This window comes from Pogona vitticeps, chromosome 1 (assembly GCF_051106095.1).
Source record: "Pogona vitticeps strain Pit_001003342236 chromosome 1, PviZW2.1, whole genome shotgun sequence".
Classification (NCBI taxonomy): domain Eukaryota; kingdom Metazoa; phylum Chordata; class Lepidosauria; order Squamata; family Agamidae; genus Pogona; species Pogona vitticeps.
Genome location: NC_135783.1, coordinates 117,607,928 through 117,626,590, shown reverse-complemented (window position 1 = coordinate 117,626,590; position 18,663 = coordinate 117,607,928). Strand labels below are relative to the sequence as shown.

General features: G+C 38.8%; 1 protein-coding gene and 1 long non-coding RNA gene across 6 annotated transcripts in view; one reads left to right on the top strand and one right to left on the bottom strand.

Moving 5' to 3' along the window:
- ADGRB3 (adhesion G protein-coupled receptor B3) overlaps positions 1–18,663 on the top strand; it is a 585,030-nt gene that overhangs the window by 291,065 nt on the left and 275,302 nt on the right. The window lies entirely within an intron of this gene.
- Positions 17,576–18,032, bottom strand: LOC144586952 (uncharacterized). The gene is made up of 2 exons (XR_013542053.1): positions 17,903–18,032; positions 17,576–17,797 (listed from the first exon to the last, which is right to left on the bottom strand). It is a non-coding gene; the product is annotated as an uncharacterized LOC144586952 (long non-coding RNA).

Here is an 18,663-nt window from a genome sequence, read left to right as displayed (position 1 = left end):
TTTTCTGTCAAGAATGGTGCTGTATTAATTACTTTTAATTTAGAGTTGCAAGATGCCTACCAGATTTCTCACAAGAGTATTATGTAATTATTCTTTCCTCAAGCAAACAGTCATATGGTTACATTTCATGTAAATGTCAAACACAGATAAAGTTAGTAATTTATAACTAACTTTATGTTTGACATTTGCATGTAATGCTTTGCACTGATCTGCTTAAAGTTTGTTCCTTTTTTTCTGCTTTCAATTTTATGTGGCTGCTGGTGAGCAGCATTTCAATGAATTTATGCATGTACTTTTTTTAAAAAAAGAGAGAGCTAAGCCACTTATTACACGTCATGTACAAAACCCCCTACTTTTTCTCATGATGGTCGTCATCATTCATCAAAGCTTTCTTCAGACCATAAGTGGTATCTGTCCCTTGTATTATGTACCGTAAAGAAAAGATTGAATTAGTCCAGATTTATAATGCAGATGTCATTCAGAAAATGATGAGGTTAGACTGCATTTAATTACATCACAATCAGGGCTTTGTGTGGTCTTATCTATACAAGTGTAAATTTGATATTTGGATTGGGGCTCAATTTGACTTGATGCTATTCCTTCTCTTCCTGATCTAATCCTGAATCCAAGGCAATATTTGAATTTCCAAATATATGGTACTTTTCTAAATTGGAAATCATACAAACAGACATAATTTGGAGGGTTTGTTATACATCAATATGAAATGTAGCAAGATGGTAGATCACCAAAAAAATTCAGTGTGCCAAATTATATTAGAATACTAAAATTATCACAGCAAGTCACAGTTAGAGTAGGCCCATTTGGATCAACAGAACTTACAGAAGAGTTGATTTACCAAGTCTCCATTGATTGAACCTACTCTAGTGTGATTTACTATGCCAGACAGCAGGATTTTAGTCACTGAACCCAAAATAAAAGTAAAACTAAACAAGTCAATGCACTCTGTGACATAACCCAAGTTAAATGAGCAGAAATTCAGTATACAAAACAATAGGATTATCCTCCCAACACTCTCAGTGACTGGATAGTGTGGGTACGTTTATTTCCCTTCATTTGGAGTGGATATGAAGTTGTCCGCCAACAGCACTTCCCCTTTTCATCATTTCATGATACTTCAGCATCTGTCTTCTATGGTATTCTAACTTTCTATTTCCCTTTCCTGACTTTTCCTGACTTTAAAAAACTTAACTTCCTAATGATAAACTTTTTTCATACCGTTTAGGGCAGTCCTAAAGTGAATGAAACAAGGCCAGGACTGTTTATTCTGATCAGAAAACATCCACAGTGGTACAAATAGACCCAGCTCAACCCAAAATTTGACATTTGCTTAGGTCAGTGTGCTTTCCTAATCACAGTCATCTTGTATTGTTCCCAGTTCATTGCTTTAGGATAAGAACAAGTAAATTAGGAGTGGGCAAATTGTAGCCCTCCATGCTATTAGACTGCAGCTTATATCAGATCCAAACAGTGTAGCCAATGAGGATATTAGGTGTAGCAATACACCAGTATCTGGAAAAGCTCATTTGTGCACTCCTCAAAATAAACAAATACATTTAAGCTAATCCTTATTGTATTTGAAAATCTTCAACAATTCAAAACTGTTGAAATGCTCTCAAGTGCTTGCATAAGTTCCACTTGCATACATGGGGAATTAGGAACAGTTTAAAACTCCAAAATAGTCTTTATAAGTTTGTCACGTCGTAAATGCCCATAAAACATATATGGTAAGAAACTTAAGAATTCACAGTTCAAAACTCCTCCTTTACTTAGTAACACTTTATTCATTACAGTGTATTACTTTTACAGTAGGACTCCCATATCCACAGAGGATAGGTTCCGAGCCACATTAAAGACAGCAAGAGGCAAGGGAAAGGGGAGAGGAGGAGGTAAGTGCTCATGTGCACTGATGTGTGCAGATGTGCAGTATGAGCTGGACAATTGTGAACAATAAGAGGCAAGGTAGCAGTGGCAACTGTGGAGAGCTGAAAACACAGAAATGGATATGGCGGTCCTACTGTGTGTGCCAGAGAGGAAAGGTGAAGCTGTTCTATTTTGCTTTTCAATTGCATTGTTCCAGTATAGTTTTTTCATTTTTGTTCCAGTAGAAATTTTTCATTCTTGGAAAACTGCCTGGATCATGAGTTGTAATTCATATGCTTCCAATAATTCTAGAATGGCCTTTTCATACTTGTATTCTGTCTACATAATGATGCATACAGAATGGCTCTAAATATGGCATTCAAGTACAACAGACCTGCAAAGGGGTTTGTATGGGATAAATGATCCCATTAATTATTTCTGGATCAAAAAATAGTTGAACACAAAGCTTGTTCTAGGTATTATTGATAGCATCTGTATGTGTCAGAGAAAACTTATAAAAATAACACTGCGTCCACCTTATAATTTAATGCTCCTGGCTGAAAACCTATGGCCACAGATTATTTCCTCTGAGAGATTTTATTAGCCATTCTATAACCAGAACTGTAAGTGACTCACAAAAGAAGTACAAATAACCCACAAACATTTAGAATAAAATACACCATGGGCTAAAAGTAGTTATTAGGTCCAGCTCACAGGGATCTCCAAACTATGGCCTGAAGGCCACATTTGGCCCACCTTGCCTTTTCATTTGGCCCAGTCTGGATTCTGGGACATTTCCCTCCCTGCCTTCCCTAAAAGTGCCTGGCGACAGGATTGGTCTCCCACTTGTCCCCTGCCCTGATGCATGCTCTCTTGCTCTCTCAGCCTGTCCGCCATGGGGAAACAATGAAGCTCCCGCCCTTCCCCAGGCTTCTCTCTTGTGGCCCTTATACTGAAAAGTCTGGAGACCCCTGAGCTAGAGTAAGCCCAGTGGGATAAATGGGACAAGTGAAAATGTATATAAGCCTGATTGATTCAATGAGTCTGCTGCAGTGGAGGCTTACAGTTGGATTCAGCCCTAAATTAAGCTAGCTGCTTACATGTCTGCTCATAAGTCACCTGTGCTGAATTTAATAGAATGTATTCCCATGTAGGCATGTGTGGCATTGCATAAAAAATACAGGATTTCCCAAGGCATGGCATCACCAGTGAGAAGACCCATTCTCCATTTACTGCTTCCTTCTGATGTTGTGATTATTATTTTTTCTTGGACTGACCTTGTCACATTGATTAGTGCTGTGATGGCTATGGCTTCATGTCACATAAATCAGCAATCATGTAAGCAAAGTGTGAAATCTTGTCAACAGTCTGTTGTTGCACACATCGACATGCCTGGGTTGTGCACTCAGTTGCATGACTGTCATTATACACACAGTGTTTCACAATAGGATTTGGGCCTGTGGATCTATATGTAGATAATGAGGAGGCAACTTATGGCATGCTAGATATTGCTGGACTACAAGTGCCATAATTCCTCACATCTTGCTAGGGCTGGTGGGAATTGTAGGCTAAAAACATCTGAAGGGCCACAGTTGTATTTGAAGATTCAATCCTAGACCACAAGTTTAGGGAATCGTTGTGCAGGCATATCTAATGTATGGTTGTCCCTTTTTGTATCTGCACAAAAGTTTGCTTCATTCAGATAATCATTCTCCTTTTTCTGACTTTACGTAGTGCCTGAACTCCCTCCTAATTTTGTTGTGTTTTTCTGTCACTTATTGTTTATTGTTTTCCTACTTTTAGAGTTTCATTAAATCTATTAAATCTCAAAGACTTCAAGTTACAATCCTCTATAAGGTTTTTCTCCCCTTCAAGTTATTAATTGGAGTGAAGGAACTCCCTTCTGAAGTGAAAAATAAGCCTAAAGAGTCTCATGCTGATAGAAGATAATTCTCCAACAGGTTCAAAGAAATAAACTTAATGATGATTCCTATCAAACACAGTCCCCATTGATTGACTATTTGACCCAGAGAGTAAGCAATCTTGTACTCACATGAGATTTTATAGAAAGATACATAGGTAGATGAAAAAGATTTTCTCCCTTTAAAAAATTAATCAGAAATACAAACATTATATCAAAGTAATGATAACTATACTGCAGAGTTGCTTATTACACCAACAGAAAATAAATAAATAACTTTGTAGAACAAATAATTGAAAAATGCTTGCAAGAACTTTTTCAATATACCTTACGGTCTTTTATTGATTTTGTTTTGATTATGTGGACTTGCTTTTCTGATCTGTGTTATAATTTTGGAAACAGTGGCCTTTGTCCTTTTTTTCTTAAACACAGAGAAGAATAGCAATTTCATAAGTGTCCTGCCAACTCTGCCAACCTTCCCTTTTCATTGAGTTGTGCACCCAATTGTGCAGCTAGTTCAAGAATGGGCATGCAACTAACAGTAAAGGGGAAAGGGGGAATGTTTACATGATTGCTCTTCCACTCAGCATTTAGACAACAGGGTACTGGCCTACCGGTTTTTCACAACAAAAATTTAAACAAAGTATTTTCGAAGGTTTTTATGGCCGGGATCCGATGATAGTTGTGGGGTTTTCGGGCTCTTTGGCCGTGTTCAGAAGGTTGTTCTTCCTGACGTATCGTCAGTCTCTGTGGCCAGCATCTTCAGATATGTGGATTACATCTTTGCAATTTGGAACCATGGTAAAGAAAAACTGGAAGAATTTCTAAACCATCTCAACAGCATCCACCCAAATATACAATTCACAATGGAAAAAGAAATAGAGGGCCAACTCCCTTTCTTAGATGTCATGGTCATATGCAAAACTGACCTCCTATTGGGACACAAGGTCTACAGAAAACCCACCCACACAGAACAGTACCTACACAAAAACTCCAGTGACCACTCACAACAAAAAAGAGGCATAATCAAAACACTGGTAGACTGTGCAAATCAGAACTGTGAAGCTCAATTTCTCAGCACCGAACTCAACCATATGAATTGGGCCCTAGATGCAAATGGTTACTCCAAAAATGAAATCACAAGAGCCATCAAACCAAGAAAACAACACCAAACTGAAGAGGAAAAACAGCCACCCACAAATAAAGTATTTCTGCCATACATCAAAAGGGTCATGGACTGCATGGGGAAAAAATACAACCTACAAACACAATCACCCATTTTTGAAAAAAAACACAACCTACAAACAATATTCAAGCCCACCACAAAAATACAACAAATGTAACTATCAGTAAAGGACAAAAAGGAACCCCTCACCACTGCCGGAATATACCAGAGACCTTGCGGTTGTGGCCAGGTATATATTGGAACCACAAAACACAGCATCTGCACCAGAATCAAAGAACATGAGAGGCACTGCAGACTAAAACATCCGGAAAAATCGGCAGTAGCTGAACATGCCCTAAAACAAAGCTGGACATGAAATTCTATTTCAAAGCACAGAAGTACTGGACAACACCAGCAACCATTATGTTAGACTGTACAGGGATGCCATTGAAAGCCACAAACTCCACCAGAGCTTCAACAAAAAAGAAGAAAGTTTAAAACTCGACAAAGCCTGGCTTCCAGCACTGAAAAATACAGCCTGCAAAAGGTCAACAAACTCTATCCAGCCGCAAGGATCGGTGATCACTGCACACAAAAGACCGACACCCATCAATCACAGTGACAGATAATCTCTCCTCCTTATCAGAACAATACACCCACAACAAAAAACACACTGATCACCACAATCACCCATCTCCTGAAAAGGACAAAAGCTGATCCCATAGCTATAAATACTCAACTATCAGAGAAACTGCACCAGAGCACAGACAGAGTTCTGACTCCTGTCCTCTGAAGGTACCAGCCACAGAGACTGGCAGAACGTTAGGAAGAACAATCTTCAGAACATGGTCAAAGAGCCCAAAAAACCCACAACAAACATTAAACCAAGTAATTTTTAAAAAATAAAATAAAATTCTACTGCATAGAGTAGTGTTTCTTCTGGGCATGTCCATGTGGGACACCCTTGTGCAGGTGCTTGTGTCTATGGCTGTGACAGGGAAACCACATGTTTCTGTCCCTTCCCAGTCTAAATGCTATTTTAGCATTCCATCATCATTATTATTATGGGATGACAGATGTTGGTTTTGGGTTTTTTCTCTTTCTGTTTTGTGTCATGATCTTAAGGACGATTATGCTTTTTGCATAGTATACTGTTAAGCTACTAAAAAGCTATTGTTCAGATGTAAAGAGTCCACCTTATGGCAAACATTAATGACAGCTGTATGCATAAATTCTGGGACAGGGTGGGGAGACAGAGACATTCTCAACATTTGAAGTTAATAATATTTAGTGGTAATGTCTGGAACTTAACATCCTACTCATGGTTCTCTAACCATTTTTAGATCACTAAATCCTCCCCTCAGACAATGATTTTAATTGCTTTGATCTTTTAAGATAATCCTCGTGTATATTAGATAACAAAGCTTTTATTGTTTGTAATGATGTTGACTGAGGGTTGAGGAATGGAACATTCACTAGTTAAATTTATTTTTTAATACTCTCCTTTCATTTACATGGTTTGAATAGGTTGGGGAAATTTTCTTGTTGTGTTGGTGTTGCGGAGAAAATCAAAAGCTGTCTTACATAATGTATTTCACCAACAGGTTGTTTTTCACCATGTCATATGTGAAATCTTTAAGCAATGAATTCTGCCAAGGGAATGTTTTGGTCCATGAAATATATATAGTTATCCAGCTAAATTATGTATTAAATCTGCTGGGAAGCGACTACCATAAATTGTTTCAAACTTGCAATAATCGATCATGGTATGAATTGTAATAATTAACCTACAGTTCCTTGGGTCTTGAAAGCCCCTGTAGCAGAAAATCATCCTATATATAGTATATATAAAGAAGCAAAAACTGCTGGTAAACATCACATTCTCAACCTATCTATCTAAGGTACCAAAGCAATCTCCTTCTGCAAATTCCAGGAATAAATCAGATTGGTTTAGGGTCATAAGGAAAGCTATGGAGAGATGCACAAAGGCATTTAGCTACTGGTTTGCATGTGTAAAAGAATTGTAGATACATGAGTATTTGTTCATTGTGATGTTTGATTTTGTGCAGAACTGGCCATCTTGAAAAATTAAAAGAATGACTTCTGCTGTTTCTCCCATTCCTCTTTGCAGACTTTGGCTAAAGTCTAGTAGGAGAACATAATGCTGCATAAAGTTGATGACATCATCAGCTGTGGTGCTTTTTTGTGAATTAAAATTTTCTGATTCTCCACCAACCAAAGGTCCCAAGGCTTCAAGGGCAGCTGCTGGGGGCCATGTGATAGTGAGAGGTAAACTGCTGAAATTAAAGACTCCATCTTCGCTGTCCCATGGCCCCCAAGTGTTAAAATAATCCCACTGGTGGAAATTTTTGGAAAGTAAATAACTCCCCATGTCACAGCCCCTAGTAGCTTTCTCTTAATTGAAAAGAGCTGAAGGGGGCTTCAGGACCTTCAGGAAGGAATCAAAAATTTTAAAAGATTATTTTCTAAAGTCTGCTGCTTTCTGCTAATGAGCACAAAGCTAATGAACTAACGAATATGGTGCTCTTGGATCCATACCTCAACATATTGAGGGATTTTAGTGTGGAAGAGAAACTGACAACAATGCGGTCAGACAGGTAGGTTCTGTGACAAGTCTGACCTCCTAGCAGGGTCACCCAAGATATAATTTTCTAATCAGGAAGGCAGCTACTGGACAACAACAATAGTGGAAGGCAACACCAAATCAAATCAAATAAATCTATTGTCATTGTAAGTATATACATAGTATACCTATACAACGAAATTCACACAGACACCCAAAGACCAGACCCACATGCACACACATAAAAAATCCCCAAACTCTCCCCACCCACTAAAAATCCCCCACTAAGAATACAAACATCTACACCGCAGGCTAAGTAACATTATCCAACTATTCACTACTGGTGGTCTTTAAGATCCAGTGGAGGATCTTTCATGGATAACATAGTGACACAATAGCTACAGTAGATCTTGTTAGCACTGTACAATGGAAGGAAATGGTAAACAACTGCTGAATGTTTTGTGCCTTAAATACCCCATAATGAGACAATCCAAAACAAGGTGTAGTGCTAATAAAGCAACTGAATTCAATTTGAAAGGACATTGAGTTGCTGACATGCACAGATGAATACAGATGCTCTGTGTGCTGCATGTAAGTGTAACATAGAATTTGAGAAATATAAATTAAGGTAGCCTTGAAATTCTAAAATAAGAAATAGGATATATAAACATTGATATATTGGTGCGAATGAATTAAAGTAGACTATGAAAGGATATTTTCTATCTGATAGTTACAAAATGTTTTACTCTGGAAATTACCAACTCAGAAAAAATGGAGTGGCTCTAATACTGAGTTCTGATACAGCGGAAACAATTATGATCTATAAAGCAAAGGATGATTGATTACTATCCATCATATTTTATGGAAAGTCTATCAAAGTAAACATCATTTCAAACCTCTACTCCAGATATGCTGAAGAAGGAATTGAAAGCTTTTATGCAAGTGTCCAAAATAAAATTAGTCATATACCAAAACAGGATGTGTGTTGTGAAGGAACTGGAAAAGATGCATGAGTGTAGGGATGTATCAATAAAAATAAATGTCAAGACTATGATATTTCCATTTAATATATACAGATATGAAAGCTGGCCTAATGGGAGGTAGATCGATTCAATAGAAAAAGTTGCAGCTTCTAGTTTGCATGACAGGACCTTTTGAAAATTGTTCATTTAGAGGGTTGCCATAAACCAGAAGCAACCTGGCAAACATAACAAATATTTAAATGCACTTTTAATGCTTTGCTGTGTGCATAAACACCAGAATTGAAAAGCAGGAAGTCATGAAATTCCCCACTGCTTGAGTAAAAAGGAAGGAGCACTGTTCAAGATACTCCTCCCCCTGGACTCAGCACTAACAGTCATTAATGAATCACAAACTACATGGCAAACCAGTATAGGATAAAATGCACATATGTAAGGAATGCTGATGCTATAAAACACTCAAATTCTTATTGCAAATCATTTAGTTGTTTCTACTTTTAAAAACAATTTGGTGCATATGGAGGGAGGGAGAGAGGAATAGCACAGAGAATGATGAGCAATAAGACAAAACTCTTCTTAACTGCAGGCAAGCTAGCTGGTTGTGGAATTGCAGAGCCTGGAGAGAAAGCAAAAGTCTAGTGCATCCTCTTTCCAATCAATTTTTAATGTTGTTGTTATTAAATTTTGCCAGTACAAAAATTCATTTTTAGCTTTTTCTGCCCCCTCGTGGCCCACATTAATTTGGAGATTGCAAGTGAGTCACAGAAATTTATTTTGTATAATGAAAGAGAACTTAAAGTACAATTCTATATGTCTCTATTAAGAATTATTTCACTCAGAATCATAGAATAATTGAGTTGGAAGGGGCCAGTAAGGCCATCGAGTCGAACCTCCTGCTCAGTTCAGGAATCCAAATCAAAGCAAATCTGATGGATGTTTGTTCAGCCTTCAGCCTGGAGATCTATATAGAGAGAGATCTATTGTGGGGGCCTGCCTATTGTGCAGGCCCCACAATAGATCACTCATGCTTAAACTTACAGGGTTTCCTGTTGCATGCTTGCTGTGCACCAAATTCCCAGCATAGGAGGTGGAGTTGAATTGCCTGCCCTGCAGTGGGTCAGTCTAATGACTGACTCACTAACAACTCTCTCTCTCTCTCTCTTAATGAAGGCCAGACTCTTATGATGAACTGGAGCCACAACTGTGGCTGCTGCTGCTGCTGCTGCTGCTGCTGGGGGTAAATGACCTGAAGGCCTCATCATGAAGAAACCATACATGCCCTTGGAAATCTACATAGCCCTATAGATGGTCTGTGTATTGGATCAATGAAACAGTGCTCCGTAGTTGGGAGTTCATTGTGTCTCCCATGTAGATGAAGAACCTGGGAAGCTTTATTGGCCCACAGACGTTTTGGCCTGTGCCATCTAAGCCTAGCCCTCTCTTTGTCATCAGACCCCTCCTTATCCTTTGCCAGAGTCCCTGATTAGTAAGCTGAACACATTCACAAGCTGACTTCTCCATATCTTTTCCTTGGATAGAGATTGTCCTTAGTGGTGTCTGTTCCTCAGAGGGGAAGTGTCTGTGGTGAGAGTGAGTTATAACCCATGTCTGGAACAAACAGGTATGGCCAAATGCCCACCCCAGGGATAGTTCCTGATGCCTGACTGGGAAAGGGCCACTGAGAGTAAGGCACCATCCATGGTCTCTAACCCATACCCAGAGCAGGGGACATATCTATGTGTCCCCATGGTCCCCTGGACAATTGTTACCATAGCCAGAAAGCTGGTGCTGGATAGATTCCAGTGCTCCAGGGCCACACCACAGCCCCTCAGTTGGTGTCACATATAGACACAGACTCACTTGGTCAAACAGCCTCTACTGCCTCCTGAACCCCTTCAGCAGAGCACACTGAATCCAGCATTGTTTCCATTGCCAGCTCACACCTGCGGGCCTCCCATTGCAGTGTCTGGGTTCAGACCACCCAGTGCATGTGGTCTCCGCTGCCACCTGACACATCTGAGTCTCCAGCAGAACATGGCATTTCTGGGTCTTTGCCACGACCATACTGCAGCCATATCTCCACTACTGCTGTCCTACATGTCTCAAGGTTTTCCCCTTCCAATGAAGAAAGATGACCCTAACCCAACCCCTTTGCAGGCCTCATCATCCCCAACCTAACAAGGCAACAAGAGATCCCCCTCCAATCCTTAATCCCCTGGACCACCCAGGCTACTGGTCAAGGCTCCTGCCACCATTCAGAGTGATAGTGGACCCATCAAATGGCATCATCCATCACCAAACCTGAGCCTCAAAGCTCTGCTTCCCAGTGGGCCCAAATGTCTCTAACCCACCACACAGCAGCACCACTGCACTGCTACTAATCCACTGGGGCTCTCCTTGAGCCCTGACATGGCTGACAAAACACAGGCGGCGACTGCACAAAAGCAAAACTCCATGCACATGGCTGGCCGATCAAGAGGCAATTGGCAGCCACCTTCCTCCTTGAGCAACTTGAAGACAAAAAGGGTGGGGCTGCCTTTTCTAAGACTTTTTCTTTTATGCAGCACAAACAAGGCCCTCTTAAGGGGAGTGCTTCGAGCCTGGCTTAAGGGGAATGCACATACTTTCTCTACTACCCCTTTCTTTCTTTCTTTCTTTCTTTCTTTCTTTCTTTCTTTCTTTCTTTCTTTCTTTCTTTCTTTCTTTCTTTCTTTCTTTATTTATTTCTTTATTTCTTTATTTATTTATTTATTTATTTATTTATTTATTTATTTATTTATTTATTTATTAGTATACTGCCCATCTAGAACATGTCCTCTCTGGGCGGTTTATATATAGCATAAAAATAAACTAAGGTAAAATCCAGATTAATCACAGAGTCCAATATGGGAAAAGAAAAAGAAGAAAAAGGGAGATAGTCTAGGTAATGGCTGTAGGAAGGCCTGCCTGTATAGCTATGTCTTCAAGTTACATCAAGTATACATTACATCCCTGCCCCTTCCTGGCCATGTGGCAGGGTGGATTTGATTTAAATCAAGTCAGTTTAAATTACTAGTCAGTAAGACTAAATTTTAGATCATGATTTTTAAATATAAAGAATCATTCTTTCTGGTTGTTATAATCTTTAATATTTGCAGACAGATGAAGATTTCATATTTAGAATAATATCCTGTCAGATTAGTGAAACAGCTATATCAGAACAGATTTTAATTTAATAGGTTAATCAGTCATATTGGGAGAACTGCTTAATTGTTTTATTTAACTAAAACAATAACCTTATATAGCATACATATTATTGTATTTGTTTAAATATCAATATGTTCATAGGTTGTACATAGAATTGCAAAAAAAATGGGGTTAAGGTCTTTTCCTGAACTTTGTTCATTTTATACCATTTTTACTGTGAAAAAAGTGCATGTTACCTCAGCTTGGATAACTTGGATTAATTGAATTAGTTTACCAAAAAATATAAATACTGCATGAATATACAGCTTCATGATATATAACTAAGTTCTATTTCATGCTCAGTAACATTTGAACCATCATGCATATTAAATAGAAAACTATCTTTGAATAGATTTTTATTCCTCCACAAGCATTTCATTAAAACGCATTTGATTTAAATTTTAAAAATCCATTTTTTTATTTTATTTTTTTAAAAAAACAATCAATTTTAATCTACCCTCCCGTGCGGGCAACATACCAGTGTATTGTGATTGCAACTTGTCTCAGTCCTGGTGGAGGAGCAAAAAGAAAGAAGGAAAAACCTCATCCAAGCTGCTCTGCACATTTACAAAGTCAGACCTTGTTACTGATTACAAATGAGTCTGTTTTGAGTAGAACTGTTTAGGTCTTTCCATGTGTGCACATGTTGATGCTCATGAGTCTGTGGCTGAGGATGCTAAAGAACAAAAATTCGAATCCGCATGTCCTTCTTTTAGTGTAGTATTGGCCAAAATCCTATTGTTTAACATAATAAACTGTACTAGAATAGGCCCGTTGAATCAATAGGGATTTAATGAGTCATCTCCTCTGTAACGTCCAATGATTCGAATGGGACTACTGTAACTGCAACTTACTTTACTATATTAGATGAAAAACAAAACAAAAGAAAAGTGTTGTGGCACTTAAAGACTATTATATTTTAATGTGAGGCATCTGAAAAAGTGGACTTGACCCACAAAACCTCACATTAGAAAATAGCACTTGGTCTTTAAAGTGCCACATTTTTGTTTCTATTTTTGTTTTGTTTGTCTGATGTGCTTCCACACAGCTACTCCTTCAAAAATTACTTTGGTATAGTAAATCATAGTTTCAATAGACCCATTTGAATCAATGGATTTTATGGAGGAGTAAACTCACTAAAACCCACTGATCCAATGGGCTTACTATAGAGCCCATTGGATCAGTCCCCTATTTTCTATTATAATCAATAGGATTTTGGCCATAATAGGGGTGTGCACTTCATTCAGTCAGATTTACATGTCTTACATGGTACAACAACATTACTTTGAGCTGATTTGTAGCCCATCTGACTCAATTTGTATCCAACTATTTGAAAGTACTTGTATGTACTTATATGTGTCTGAATAGTGAAAAAAACATTGTGAAAATCGTGTGGGTAGAATAGTGTGGATAGCATGGATCCTTCCTTCCTTCCTTCCTTCCTTCCTTCCTTCCTTCCTTCCTCCCTCCCTCCCTCCCTCCCTCCCTTCCTCCCTTCCTTCCTTCCTTCCTTCCTTCCTTCCTTCCTTCCTTCCTTCCTTCCTTCCTTCCTTCCTTCCTTCCTTCCTTACTTACTTACTTACTTACTTACTTACTTACTTACTTACTTACTTACTTACTTACTTACTTACTTACTTACTTACTTACTCTGGTAGGAGCCATGCAGTTTGCTCTTTGACAGATTCCTTTTTTTTTATTTATTTATTTTATTTTTATTTAGGAACAGGGATAGAGGGTACAAAAAGAAAGAGGGGATAGGAAAGGAAAATGGTTTTGGAGGATAGGAGAGCATAAAGTATAACATCATCCAATCAATTCATATTACTAATACATATCAACTTTTTGCTTTTTCACAGTTTGATTACCCTCCTGCTTTTATCTTATCATTTAATTTTAATTTTATTCTATGTTATTCCAACATTGTCTGGTAGCTGCTGCCATTTATACAATACATGCCATCGTTCAGTTTCTTTTTGAATTGAACAGTCTTTCAGCCCATCTGACAGAATATCCATTTTTTTCACTTCCCATATTTTCACCATAAAATTATCTGGTTTCAGTATCTCTGCCTCCTTAAGATTTTTGTCATAATGCTTTTTAATTTTGGAAGCTGCATGGGTCACTGGATAACTCTCTACTGCATTCATATTACCTGGTGTCATGTCTAATACATACGATTCTAAAGTCTGTACAACTTCATTTAAGTTTTGTTTGGCATCTACTGTCCCCTCTTTCGTCTCTTTCATCAAATCTTCTATTTTACTAAGACCTGCATTCACTTGCTGGAACCCTGATAATATTAGCCTTTGTATATTAATCTGCCATTCCTTTTCTATTTCTTGCACCACTATTCCAGAACTTTGGGATTGAACAGACCAAGTCTCCATTTGTTCTTTTGAATTTTTGGGGTCCATCTCAGGCTTTGGGGTTTGTATAAATACCACAATAATCACCCCCTAGAAATCCTTCCACAGTTTCCATAATTTTATCAACAATTCACACCCCTCATCATAAACCTCCCCTTAGATCTCCCTCCAATCTTTGTCCAAATATTGTAGTATAAAAATCAACTTTTAGCCCAGCAAATACAATATCAATTAGAACCGTGATGCAGTTATTTCTTCTTCTCCTGAGTTCAGCAAGCTTCTATTATTAGACTCACACGCGGTCACAAACAAAACAACAGTCACAGAGTCTCAAACTGTCCAGTAGATTGTCCTTGGAGCTCGTCTTGTGATCTTCATTAACCCCTTAATGCTCCTTAGTCCAGTCGGCCACTTCAGCTCCTTCTCCCGAAAACCACCAGATTCTGTTATTTATAGTTCACAAAGTCCAGAGAAAGCAAAGAGTAACGTATCCCAGCCACACTGCATCCACCGAAGTCTCTTAAATCCAGTCAGACGGTGTTGCTGTCTGGGATTCTTCTCCAGAAACATAAGATTTATTTTTCCATTTCAGACTCTCGGCTTTAGAATCAGCCTGGTGTTTTAATAGTTCACTTGGAGAAGCTTCGTTTCGCTTTTGAGTCAGACTGATAAGATAAACCTGCCGCTGCATTTATTCTTTCAGCCAAATATTTTCATTCTTATTTCAGCTTAATGAGGCTGTTTCATAAATCAGAGGCTTCGGCTTACTTACTTGTTATATATTTTTAGTTTATATTGATTGCTCTCCTCTCCCCCGGTAAAGGGTTCCTCGCGGCTCAGTGCCAAAAAATGGCGCCCGCTCCAGTCCATGCACGGTGATTTCTTCAGAAGAAAAAAGTCCGGGTCTGCCTCCCTTTCTTCTCCTTCTGCTGCTCACCATCTGCTTCAGAGAGACTTCTTCTAGACTCTCCTTTGATCCCCATTTCAAAAGGGGGATCCCGGACCGGAGGGTTCCAGCTTTTTCCAGAGAGAGCTCCTCTCTGGAGTTGCTGGCAGCACCGCAACAAAGCCCCGCCTCCCTCTCTTTGACAGATTCCTGTCCTTCCATGAATCTGTCCTACCTTATCAGTCACCAGTGGATCTACTGAAAGAAAAGCTACTGCTCTGGGTTTTTAAGCTCCAAAGCAGCAAAGCAAAATTTGGCACTGTGAAGAACCTGATTCAATTTGAATGCCACACTTTGGGATTCCTTGCTTCTCTACAGATCAATTCGGAAATGAACAAATACCACTATTTCACTTTGTTTTCTGAATAAATTTTGACTCCTAAGCATATCCCTAGTTAATGACATCTAAAGCACAATATATGGCCCTAATCATACTAACACAGAAGTATGCAGTGAGGCATACATCCTACTAAGTGTATTAAGATTGCAGCATAGTGCATGAAACCTGAAGCAGGTTGGCCCCATGCAATTAAACATTCATTTTCAAGAGGCCATCATGATCCTGCTGTTTGTATAGATAGAACCCCAGGGAACAGAGCCCCATAATGCTCTCACCAGTAGGTAATCCAATGTAATTAAAATTAAATTTTTGTTTTACAACTGAAGCTCTTTCTTAGTAGCTAGATGACAGGTTTAATTTTGTCCTCTATGCCCTTCCTCCAAACCATGAGAATGCTCGGGTTGCAAAGCCCACTACCGCAGGGCTGAAAAGGGGTGGAGTGGGGAGGGAAAGAGAGAGGTAGAGAGGATTGAAACAAACAAAAAAGCAGCTGTGTTCTTGTCTAGTCCACCCCCTGCAACAAATCTTTCATTAATATAATTGATGACATATTTGTGAGACTGCAGGTTACAAAAATTCCATTTTCTAGCTGGTTGATTAGATGAATATCATGATTGCCCTTTGTATGTCAAAACAGCCATGCATAGAATAGTATTTCTGTGATTTCAGTGGCTGGGGATTCTTTTCATATTCTCCTAATTAACATTTGTCCCCAAATGTATCTGGTCTTATTTCTGCAGTGGACTATGAATGCATTAGGAAAATGTCATTGCTGCAGATTTGCACTTAGATTTTTTATTTCTTTTTTTTAACAGAGTGTTTTATATGCACAACTTTGCTTCTTCCTTATCCAGCCATATTTTTTTTGGTATTACTGGTGATCATGTGCACGAGTGCCTGAAATTCTTTTCATTTGATCAATGTATAGAAAACTGTGCAGTGGTGGAGCACTGTACATAAGAAATCTTGAGGTAGTCAGACAAAGAATCACAGCATGACTATTGCTCTCAATGTCCATGTAGGCATTGAGGCAGGAGTGCACATGAAATGAAGGGACAAAAAGCTGCAATACACTGTGCACACTCCAATTTTGGAATTCATTGTACACACTGTTCTAGTCACATGTGTATTCAGAAAGAATGAATGCAGGGCAAGGGGAACATATAGAATAATAAAAGAATGAATTTGAGGAAACCCCCCCTTTGTGCCCTTTATATTTTTGGGCTCTACAAAGGTAAATACGCCCTTTTCGCTGCCACCAGGTATTCTATTAATACCAATTCAAGTCCCCCCCACACACACACACACAGGAGTTGCTCATATAACTTAGGAATCAGGTTTTCAATTAAACATTCTTTTATTAATGAACAAATAAAAAAAGGAAATCAATCTATAACTGGTTCAGGTATTCATGTATAATAGATCATGTGTTCAATCACTGGTATTCAGAATTCTTGTGTACTTTAAATCAATCTCTCCCATGTTTTACTTATAAGTTCATTTCTGCCTGTTACATGTGTGTTTTAATCTTTCAGTTTCTTTTCTGAACCCCTTTTTATCTGTTCCTAAACCCTAACACTTTCTCAACATCTTGTGATCCCTAACTCTATATCTCCTTGATTCCAACTCTATCCCTATCTCATTCCAACTGTCTCTAACTGTCTCTTCCAGCTGTCTTAACTGTCCTTTTGGCTCCGCCCTTCCTACCCTATCCTCTGATTGACAGGCAGGAATGATGTCACCTTTTTGCAGTCCGCTACATACCTCTCCTTTTAGCAAATTTGTTCCATGGAGTAAACCCATAGTGGTTTGCTCCATGAACAACATAGAATCAGTTTAATATTTCCACCAACTTATAATAACATTACACATTTTAAATTCACATTAATACTTACTCAACATTTTTAACTTCAGTCAATTAACATTTGCAATTAACATTTTCAATTTCTTTGTTATTATACTTTACCATTGCTTACCATTCTTTCATTTTCAATGCAACTACATTTGTAGTTACTTATTTTTACTTATACATAACTGGAACAGTTTATTACATTCTACCTTTCTTACTATTCTTTCTTCTTAAAAGATAATTACTTTTGCAATTACTTATATTAATTTATACATAACTGGAAGTTTATTACATTCTACATTTATTTTCAGTAGTCTATTTGTTCTTCATTAGGTCTTCGTGCCCAAGCTTCAGCAGCTATCTTTTGAGTCTTTCTTTTCTTGCGGAATTTAAAGTCCAAACCTTGCAAGTTTCTCTTCCAGTTTGCAAGCCTGTTCTTGTAGGCTTTCCCAGTTCGTAATTCAGTTAAAGGTAAAGAGTCTGTGCATAGTCCAAATTGTCCTTTTCCCTCATGGCCATTTCTCTTTCTCTGGCTTCTGCCTCTGCCCTTCTGGCCTCAGCTCTTTCTCTGGCTTCTGCCTCTGCCCTCATCTTTTCTTGTTCCATGGCTAATTGTCTGGCTTCAGCCCTTTCCTTTGCTTCTGCCTCAGCCCTCATCTTTTCTTGCTCCATGGCTAATTGTCTGGCTTCAGCCCTTTCCTTTGCTTCTGCCTCTGCCCTCATCTTTTCTTTTTCTTGTTCCAGGGCTAATTGCCTTAATTGAAATTCTCTTTCCCATTTCCACTTTTGAAACTCTTGGGAGGTTAGAGTAGCTTCTCCTTCTCCTCCTCCCTTTGAGGCATCATTCTCCTGAGTAGCATCCTCCTGCTCAGCTACCTCAAGAGTACTTTCTTCTTCGTGAGGTAACCCTTGTCCTTCAGGAACCTCCATTGTTAACTTTTTCCCTCTCTTAGGAGGCATGGCTTATCTGTGTTCTCAGATTCAAAAACACAAACCTCTTTTTAAAAGGGACCTATTTTTTCCCCTCTGTGTTAGGGAGAGATACTTGGTAGCTTAGACAGCCTGCTCTAGGTTTGTTTCGCTACTGAGCTCCTTGCGGGATACTCTGTTTCTTTTGGCCACACACACTTATTACTGTTTATTTTTTTTCAAGCTACTCTGCTTGTTTCTGTTTCCTTCAGATCTGTGTTTTGACCCTGGCTTCCACTTCTTGTCCTCTCAGCACTCTCTTCTCAGAGCCTAGGACCCCACAGCTAGCCCCCCTGGTCTTTCACAATCTTGAGGTAAATCTTAAACTGTTGAATTGTCCTCAGAGCTTCACCTTTCTGTAGTCTTTCTCTGGTCTGCCTCAGGAGTCCCTTTTTAAGCTTTTCCCCAAGCTACTTTAAAGGGTCCCACTCCTGCCC